Below are 10,920 nucleotides of genomic sequence, written 5' to 3'. Positions count from 1 at the left end.
TTGAATGTCTCGTCACTCGTGAATGAAGAATCGGTCGACGGCTTTGGCCAACCTCTTGATCCCGGAGTGCGATCTTCTTGGATCAGAGGACCCCGAAGATCCACCGGGACCTTCGTCTATTTCTTCGTCAGAGTCCCCTAGACTTTTTTGAAGGTCAGCTCGCATAGACTCACACAAACTCTCACGTTCCTTCTTCTTTTGAGAGCGTACGTAGAGTAACTCTTGCATTTCCTCCTGTACTTCATGAGGAACCTTGTCGCACATCTTCACACTTTTTGTCTTCTCTATGTTCGCCAAGTGATTTTTCACGCGAGTGATTCCACCACCGCTAATGATGTACCCGCAAAATTTGCATTTGCTTGCATTCGGTCATCATTCGTCGGGCTCGCAATACTTGTATGCCGGGTCGGACGCCATACTTCATAATCATAATCATTTCAATTCCACATATTCACAAATCACCATAACAATCATCAAATTAATTTCAATTCAATATAACCATCACAATAATTATCAAATTCATTTTAATCAACATTTCAAGTAATTCAACTTAATCATGACAATAATCATCAATTCATAATCTAATGAAGATTAATTCAACATTTCAAGACCATCATCATGACAATAATCAAATAATCTCGAAATTAATTAAAATTCTACAATATCATCACAATAATCATCAATTCATATGACAAAAATCAACATAACCACCACAATAATCATCAAATTAATTGTAATCAATATTTTAATTCAACTTCATCATGACAATCAACTAATCTCGAAATTAATTAAAATTCAACAATATCATCACAATAATCATCAATTTATAAGTAAAAATTGAAAAAAAAATCCTAAAAAATGAAAAACTCGGATGATACCTCTCGGGTTCCCCGGGATCTGGACAAAAATGGCTTCGGCTGGGTGGGATCCGGCGGGACGCAGACCAGATATGAAGGAATTCGCGGGATCTGGCCGGGATTTGAGCAAATGATGAAGAGACAAAACGGGATCCGATCGGGACGGGATGCACTGATTTCTTCTTCGGGAGATGAGGGTTAACAAATTATTTAAAAAAAACGGCACCCGGTCCGGGGATTCCGGTCTGGTTCGACCGGGATTCGACCGGGTTTGGTTCACGGGACCGGTTTCTACAAGTCCCGTCCCGGTCCCCTCCGGTACACGGGATCCCGACTGGAACACGGCCGGAACCCCCGGGAAGTGGAACCTTGCCAAAGACGAGGTTCCAATTATCTTCATTCACATATGGAATTAAAAAAAAAAAATTCCACGGTGGAAAAGCGTAGGTTGGTTATTGTATGAGCCCAGTGTGAAAGCAAAAAAGATGCACGAAGACAAAGGGTTCTTTATAGAATAGATAGATATACACATGGTTAAAAATACAATAACTATTAGGTGCGACATGTCGCACCTAATACTCTTCTGTACCCAATATGTTAATTTGTAGTAGTGGTTTGATTATAAATATTATAGAAATAGTTACGCAAATACACCGTTAGATGATGATGATAATTCCATGAATACCTTACCTTTCATATATATCTCATTTTCTAATTTTCACCTAATTTATCCTTATTTTAAATAAAAGTTGTAAACAGAGATTCCAAACAAGACTTGTAGAAAAGAAGAAAGCAACGCTCCTCCAACCAAGCCATTTCTATCACTTCCACATATCAAGATTTCACTATATTACAAAAGGTATAGAATCAAAATAAGACAATACTTTCCTAAAAAAAAAAGGTAAGTTCGTAATTATAGACTGATTAATTTTAGTCCAAAGTTGCCTTTAATTAGCAAACTACCATAACAATAAAAATAAAAATAAAAGAATTATAGAACTATGTACAATATATAGGGAAAAAAAAAAAACAAACAAACAAACTCACAAGGAGACTACGTTGTTCCACAGAAGATGATTTCTTGAATTCTGTAACAAAAGAAAAAAAAAACAAAAAAAAAAACACGACAGTTGTAAATAGTGAGCAAAGTTGTAACACGAGAGTTGAATGAAAGATGAGATTCCAAACTTGTAGAAAAGAATAAAGCAACGCTCCTCCAACCAACTCAACCATTTCTATCACTTACACAGATCAAGGTTTCTCTATTTCACAAAAGATGTAGAATCAAAGTATGATATGACAGTATTCATAGAGTAACTAATAAGATTCCAAAGTGGCCTTTTTACACGATTTTCATGTACCTTTCTCTGATTTTGAACACCAAAGATTGCTTCAAAGATGTATAAATTTGTTTACTAACCTACTAATTCACTCATACGAAACTGAAAGCCAGTGTTACGAGGTTCCATATATATAATACATATTTTCAAATAATATCATTTTTTTTTTTGGTAATTTAGCAAAATAGCCAACTCAAACCTTTAAAATTGCTAAATAGCCAAGGTTTTGTAAATACTAAGTAAATAGCCATTCTGATGACGTGGCCCAATAATAGGTTTTTTTATTTCCGAAATTGTCCATGAGCATTTGAATTTTGAATTACTAATTTGAATTTTCGGATGAAATTTATTCCCGAAATTTTTGGAATTGTATTTCCTGATATAAGTGTGAACATGATTTAGTCTATTAATGATCCCTTTATTTTAGGAACTAAATGGACGTGGCAACTGTAATTTTTTTGTTTCTTTTTATATATTATTTCTTATATTCTTCGTCCAGATTTATATTGCATTCTTGATTTCTGTAGGGATCTGTAAACTAATAAAAATAATGTTGGTTGAGTGTTCATTTACATTTGCGTCGATATAATATTTACCCAGATTTACATAAGTCATGTTTCAGTTTAACCAGATATACTCATATATATGTTACTTTGGATTAACGAAGAATCCAAAGTACCAAACGAGTTAGCAAACATAAATCTCAAAATACACATCATTAGCATTGCTGGTTTCTTTATAACGCGTTTTGGACTCTCGTTGATGGCAAGCTTCACTGCAACTGGTTCGCCGTTCTTCTTGAGATGTAAATAATATTTACTCAGATTTACTGCAAAAAATATCGACTACTATTATTTTCTTCTAACATCCAAATTCAACAGTAAATATGTGTAAATAAATATTTGATCCAAAAAACTTAGACTATCCAATATTTACTGCAAAATATGTCGACTACTATTATTTTCTTCTAACATCCAAACTCAGCAGTAAATATGTGTAAATAAATATTTGATCCAAAAAACTTAGACTATCCAATATTTACTGCAAAATATGTCGACTACTATTATTTTCTTCTAACATCCAAACTCAGCAGTAAATATGTGTAAATAAATATTTGATCCAAATAACTTAGACTATCCAATATTTACTGCAAAATATGTCGACTACTATTATTTTCTTCTAACATCCAAACTCAGCAGTAAATATGTGTAAATAAAGAAAAGGTCCAAATAACTTAGACTATCCAATATTTACTCAGATTTACTGCAAAATATGTCGACTCCAATTTTTTCTTCTAACATCCAAACACCCAATATTTTCTAAACGCATTCACAATGGTATATCGGGAAAACTAACACATTGATACATGATTTCATTTTACTGCGCATCAAGATATAGATATAACACATCAAGATTTATACATCAAACTCGTTCCAACAACATTTAAACATTCAAAAGGATTTACAAATAAACATAATAATCACTGAATGACACATGATTTTGTATTACAACACATGCATACCTGGGCAGATCCAGATCTTGGCGGCGAGGTCCACTCGCGTGTGGGAAGGGTCGGTATTTCGGGGTGTACGGAAGGGTCGGGATTTCGGGGTGGGATCGGATCGGAGACACGCAAGCCGCGTGTGGGATCACGTCCGCGGCCACGCGTTCCACGTCATCCGGACTCCGTCGATCCCCTCCGGATCGCCCATCTCCATCGCCATCGCCGACCGATCTGGGATTCGGAGAGAAGAGAGCTCTGTGCGGTGATCGTCGGGGGTGATGATAGCGAGAGAAAGGTCAATTCAATTCCGATTGGATTCGGGGTTGTGCTGTGTCGTGTGGGAGTTTTAATTTTTTTTTTTTTTGATATATATGTAATGGCTGAGTAAAAATCGGTGGGGATATTGAATATTGGTGGAGAGATAATGGATAATTAATTGCAGTTATTATTCCTGGATTCTCGTTTGTAGTTATTATACCTCTTTTATTTTTTTTTTAAAGTCAACCGTGTGCTTATGGGCGGGAAAGCCTGGGCATTTTAGTAAATGCAGATGTGTCTTAAATGATATCTGGCTATTTACTTAGTATTTACAAAACCTTGGCTATTTAGCAATGTTAAAGGTTTGATTTGGCTATTTTGCTAAATAATTGATTTTTTTTTTCATTCATAGTTATCTAATTTTATATATCAAAGTCAACGTATGATGATAACTATGTTAAGACGTCCTTAGATAATTTAAAAAAAAAAAAATTGGTACAAAGTACCCCATTCAAATTAAGTGTTTAGCAAAATAGTCAAAATTTCATAAATTCGTGCGTTTTAACCACTTATAATGTAAACATATTAATATACCCTTAATTATTTTGAAAATAATTAATTTAAGAGTCCAAAATTTCAATCCACTCCACTTTCTGTATACCAATTAAATTCAAAAAATTTAAGCGCGCCTCATGCTTTCAAAAAATTTAATCCATTTTTCGATGAACCAGAAAAAAGAAAAAAAGAAGAAGAAGAAGAAGATACTGATGGCAGTGGTGATGCCGACTTTCAATCTCCGATGGTGATCTAGAGACCGTCTAACCCTAGAAATCCCTCTCTCCGACCTCAATTCCCAAATTGTGGCTACCACATCGAAGATCGACGACAGAGATCGATGTCGACGGCAGCAACAAATCATAAGCTTCGCATTGACGCCACGAAGGTGAAACCCCCCGTTGGCAAAAACCTCTTCCGATCTGTCAAAAGCCACCACACTCCGACCGAAACTCCAAACAATCATCGCCTCCTTTTGTAACTCCGTCTAGAATTTTGGCGTCGGAGAGCTTGACCTCGGCGGCGAACTGAAGCATCGAAAGCGAAATCGTATTCGTTTGCAAAGTCTTCTCTGGGAGGAAGGCAAGTGCGATTTTCTTTGGAGTGCTTAGCGATGTGAGGGTAATTTTGGAGGTTTTAAAATTTTGGGTTATTTTTCCTCAATTTTATAAAGTTGGGCTATTCTTTCAAATCCAAACTTTAAAATGACAAAATAGCCGCATCGCTCTTTAAAAAAAAATAAAAAAAAATTATTAATGGAAAGATCATTAAGACCCAATTCGATGATTATAATGAAATTGAGCTACATTCATGTACAACTCCAATTATCCAAGAGATCCGGAAGTTTGAATCTCGACAGCGTTCGTCCATCAGTTCCGTTCCGATCCACTTCTGGCTCCAACTGAGTGACGTTACTGATCATGACCAGAGATATGTAAGAGTGAATGGAATAAACTATATCAGCAAGAATACACAAAGCCTACATACCCCATAGAGCTCTGTCATATCGTAACCACTGATGACAACATCCATCCACGTGGCAATCTTGACAGGATTAAGCCAGATGAGCACCAAATGAGCATGCTGGCAGTGGCGGCCGAACTGCAAAACGCGGGCAGGCTCGGAAATCAGGTCCCTCTGATGGACCCGTTATATCTTCAGTACTTGAGGACGAACGAAGCGACGATGGAGCGTGAAGGAATGGGAAACGCTTACATGGACTTGTACGGGCTCCAAAAAGCTTACCTTGGCTCGTTACTTTCGTCTCAGTTCGGCGGCGCTCCGTACATGGGCAAGTCTAGCAGCATGAATCTCAGTTCGGAAGCTGGTGGAAAGTTGGACGAAATCTTTCCGTCCTCTTTACTTGACGAGTTCAAAAGCAACAAGACTAAATGCTTTGAACTTGCGGAGATCGCAGGCCATGTTGTCGAGTTCAGGTATGCAAAATGGATGTGTGCTGTTTCTATAACTCCATTCTCTTATGTTATTTGACATGTTTTCCGGTTCTAAAATCAATGTTATGATACAGTGCGGATCAGTACGGGAGTCGCTTTATTCAGCAGAAACTTGAAACCGCCACTCTTGAGGAGAAGAACATGGTCTTTAATGAAATTATGCCTCAGGGCCTGTCGCTAATGACTCATGTTTTTGGTAATTATGTGATTCAGAAGGTACTTTTATTTATCTCTAGCACAAAAAGGCACGTGGAACAATGCAAACTATCTGATATCGACTTATCTTAGATACTGACAAGTTACATTGACTTAGTTTTTTGAGCATGGAACTGCATCGCAAACAAGAGAACTGGCTGAGCAACTCACTGGGCATGTTCTGACCCTAAGCCTTCAAATGTATGGTTGTCGTGTTATCCAGAACGTGTGTATACACATTCTAGTTGCTTATTCATACATGTTGCTTTGTTGCATCACTTGCTATGTGATACCAATCTTTGTCATCTCATATATTTGGATTATTTTATACATCCTTAATTTTATTGGAGAACATACTAAATTTCATCAGAATTATTCGGATATCATGAGATGAATACATTTAAGGGTAACACCAACGCCTTTTAGTGTTGCCTTTCTCCTTAATTAATTTTTTTTATATATAATTTGAATTCAATGAATTACGATGTATTACAATTAATTGAATGAATTAGATAACTTACGATGAAATTCAAAAAAATTAATATTTTTTAAATGAATACTTATTTTATTTCTTCATGCCTTCATCGGATATTGTCGAGTTTGTCATCAACATGAGCTTCTGGACTCTTCGTGATTGTTCTTTGGTGTTCATAGTCGTAGTCATCGCCACCATTGTCTTCACTGTTGATTGATTGACAATGGATATGTGTAATTTTATTTTTATTTTATTTATTTTCTCTTGTTTTTATATTTTAATAATATATGATATCTGACTTCTATACGACCGAATCTTTGATAAGTGTGATTTTTAATTTCATTATTTGGATTTACATCATAGATCTAAGATATGATTATTTTCTTTGGGCACGGATCAAAAGGTCTCCTAGATGTAATCGACAATATTTAGCGGTATATATTATTTGAAAAGATTAACCAACCTCATTGTTCAATTTATTTTAAAGAATTTAATTTTGGGCAAACTAGCAACGTAGCTATTTTGAAACGTGGTTTTTAAGATCTAGCCCACGTTTGGTAAATTTTGTAATCTAGCCATTTACTGAAATTTACGACTATGAAATATCGAATATACCCTTATGTGGTTTAAATAAGAAAAACTAAACACTAGCCAACGTTTCAACCAACCCATTTAAAAAAGTCAACTTCGTGAATTAAGAAATCTATAATAGGTGCTTGAGATTGAAATTTGAAATATTTGGAATGCAGTAATGAAACGTAATCTGCAAATATAATATAGAAAATAAAATAAAAATTGATTATATCAATAAACATAGAATCAGACATGTAAAAGTGGAAAACAATTATTAGTCTAATTTTTTTTACAATAAACCAAAATAAATATTTTTTTTAATCTCATATTGCATTTTTTTTCCTGGGTTTTTGAGATGATTATGTTCTATATCTGTTGATGTATTTTTTGAATTTTTCTTAAGTTTTTTGAATTTTTAGTTCGGTAGAATGGAAACAGTTCATAGTTAATGTGTGTTAATTTTTGTTAATTTATAAACTACTAACTTTATTTTTGTAAATTTTAGTTTATTTTCTTTACCAAACTTATCTCTTTCAACTTTATCAAATGCATAATATTTCATAATGAGAACACGAAGATTGTAAAGCATAAATATTGAATATGAAAAACAAATAAATAAACATCATATATTTTTTACCAAAAAAAAAAATTATTAAGAAGATGATAATAATACACAGACAACAACGATAAATACAAAATAATGTCAAGGATGTACAACAAATACACGAAAATAAGCTAAAATAATATCATCCATACCAAAAAAATAGTCAATTTATCATGACAACATTCCAACATTCCAATATTCCAATTATACCACTATATTGTTATCAGACTCATTATCAGAAGACAGCCACCTCATCATAAATAAGAGAAACATGCATATTTGAATGCAATGAGTCATATAAAAAGTTAATTATATATTCCATATAACCACTATCTAACTGAATCAGACAAAGAAACCCATTGTTACAGCCTAATGTCACCACAATTCCCAAATCAAGTCCAAAAAGCTCTTCATTTTTTTTCCCAATTAGGTCCCCCCCTATATTTTAACTTTTTTTTTTTTGTTGTTGTTGCCAAAGTTCACTAAAGTCATTCTCACCTTTTCAATGATCAAAGTAGTGGTTTTCTTGATCGAAAGTAACATCCAATATAAAAAAAATGGTTTACAGCAAAATAGCAAAGCAACTATTTCGTGGGTGAAATTGATGTGCTCAAATTGTGAAGTATAAAATGACATTCCACAACAGAGAGAGAGAGAGAGAGAGAGAGAGAGAGAGAGAGAGAGAGAGAGAGAGACTGTAAATGCTTGTATTATGCTTTCTAAGTTGATTCCCCTTGATTCTATGTGATATTAAAAAATAAAGGTAAAAATGACTCTTTTATGTGTTAGGGAGGACCACTCTGCTATCTATAATTAATATATATTCGCCTTAACTTTGTTACACATTATAATTATTATTTAATTATTTATTCATTATCTTTAAAATGTGGAACTATTATTCAGAGAATATAATATATCACTCCAACTATTATTTGCAGCGCCGTCCATCAATAGAATTCACACCGTCACACTAGGAAAATGGTCTCAACTATAATAATTTTGATAATTTAGACAAAAATGGTAACAACTATATTTTAGGACACTTATACTAGTAACTGTAAACATAAAAATATATAGTTGTAATAAAGTGTAAACTTACAAGTCTACAATTAACAACAATTGTAGATATATAAGTCTATAGTTACTAGTAAAAATGTCCAAAAACATAATTACTAGTATTTTGGTCAAAATTATCAAAATTGCTACTAGTTGAGGCCATTTTTCCATCGCACTTGTGAATTTTTTATTTTATTTTATATATGGCAGTGTAGCAAAATAGCCAAAATGAAACTATGAAATTTGTTTTTAGCATACGTTTCACAATTTTTAGGGAAATAATCAACAGGTTTATGTGGCAATAATAAATTCTGATTTGCCCTTATTTATTAACAAATTCGTAATTTTCTCTCTCCTACTTTTTTCCTACACGTTTTTTTTTACATAAAAACTTCAAAAAAACCATATCTATCTCATATGAACTCGAAATTGAGTGATTCCAAATCTTACGGATACGTGACGCTGAGATCTTCAAAAATACATCCATTGTGTTTGATGAAAAATCATGTTTAATACCATAGATGTAGAAAAATCACGTTACCACCTTAAATATGGAAATAACTGAAATTTTTTGAAATTATAAAAAAAATAAATGGAAACGTAAATATGATGCATTAAACGTAAATTTTCATCAAACACAATGGGTCTATTTTTGAAGATTTCAACGCCACGAATTCGTAGGATCTGAAATCACTCGATTTCGAGTTTGTATGAGAGAGATACGAATTTTTGAAGTTTTAATGCAAAAAAATTATTTGAAAAAAATAGGAGAGAGAAAGTGACTAATTTGTTAATAAATAAGGGCAAATCAGACCTCAATTATTGTCACATAAACCATTTGGCTATATGCCTAAAAATTGTCAAACGTAGACTAGATCCAAAATCAGATATTTAAAGTGGCCTAATTAGTTGCAAATCTCTATATATATATGAGTTTGCAACTCTTTTTTTATTCTCAATATATTTTACCTATCTAAATTTCTCACATCTTATGCTCATTTCCACTTAAAACATTTAATAACTACATTCATATTTCGTACTCATATGTTTCTATTCCTTCATATTTTTGGATTATTTTATACATCCTTAATTTTATTGGAGAACATATTAAATTTCATGATTTATTCGGATGTCATGAGATGAATACATTTAAGGGTAACACCAACGCCTTTTAGTGTTGTGTTTCTCCTTAATTAATTTTTGTTTTTATAATTTGAATTCAATGAATTACGATGTATTACAATTAATTAAATGAATTAGATAATTTACGATGAAATTCAAAAAAATTCATATTTTTTTAAATGTAGAAAATGTTTTTTGTTTCTTCGTGTCTTCATCGGATATTGTTGAGTTTGTCATCAACATGAGCTTCTAGACTCTTTGTGATTGTTCTCTTCGTGATTGTTCTTTGCTGTTCATAGTCGTAGTCATCGCCACCATTGTCTTCACTGTTGATTGACAATGGATATGTGTATTTTTATTTTTATTTTATTTATTTTTCTCTTGTTTTTATGTTTTAATAATATATGAGATCTGACTTCTATACGACCGAATGTTGGATAAGTGTGATTTTTTATTTCATTATTTGGATTTACATCATAGACCTAAGATATGATTATTTTCTTTGGGCACGGATCAAAACGTGTCCTAGCTAGACGTAATCGACAATATGTAGCGTTACATATTATTTGAATGAAACATAAGAGTATTTTTGTCCGAAAAAGAGAAACGATTACTAGTGAAATGTTTTGAAAATATGAGTGAAATATGAAAAATGACCCATGTTTTAAGTTAGTTATGAAATTTTACCTTTTTTCATTAACCTCAATTTATTGCATATAAGTATATTTATGTGAAAAGTCCATATATAAAATAAAATGGATATTCTTTTTATGTGATGACATGTATGGGTATCAAGGGAAATATATAGGTGAATCGTATTTTTTTTTGTGCGTAAACTATAGGTGAATCAATTATGAGTTATGACTACACAATATTCTTTAAATAAATTCACTTTGGTAACAATTCCTTCAAAGTAGGAAAAAGATA

At 32.9% G+C, this 10,920-nt stretch overlaps 1 long non-coding RNA gene across 1 annotated transcript; it reads left to right on the top strand.

Moving 5' to 3' along the window:
• The first annotated feature begins 5,839 nt into the window (after positions 1-5,839).
• On the top strand, positions 5,840-6,384 carry LOC149382810 (uncharacterized). The gene is made up of 3 exons (XR_016301651.1): positions 5,840-5,950; positions 6,043-6,184; positions 6,282-6,384. It is a non-coding gene; the product is annotated as an uncharacterized LOC149382810 (long non-coding RNA).
• Positions 6,385-10,920: the final 4,536 nt, after the last annotated feature.

This window comes from Urtica dioica, chromosome 10 (assembly GCF_054948205.1).
Source record: "Urtica dioica subsp. dioica isolate 48M chromosome 10, U.dioica_male_clone48M_v1_H2, whole genome shotgun sequence".
NCBI lineage: Eukaryota > Viridiplantae > Streptophyta > Magnoliopsida > Rosales > Urticaceae > Urtica > Urtica dioica.
The sequence above is the reverse complement of the archived record's forward strand: the minus strand, read 5'-3'. Positions and strand labels throughout refer to the sequence as shown.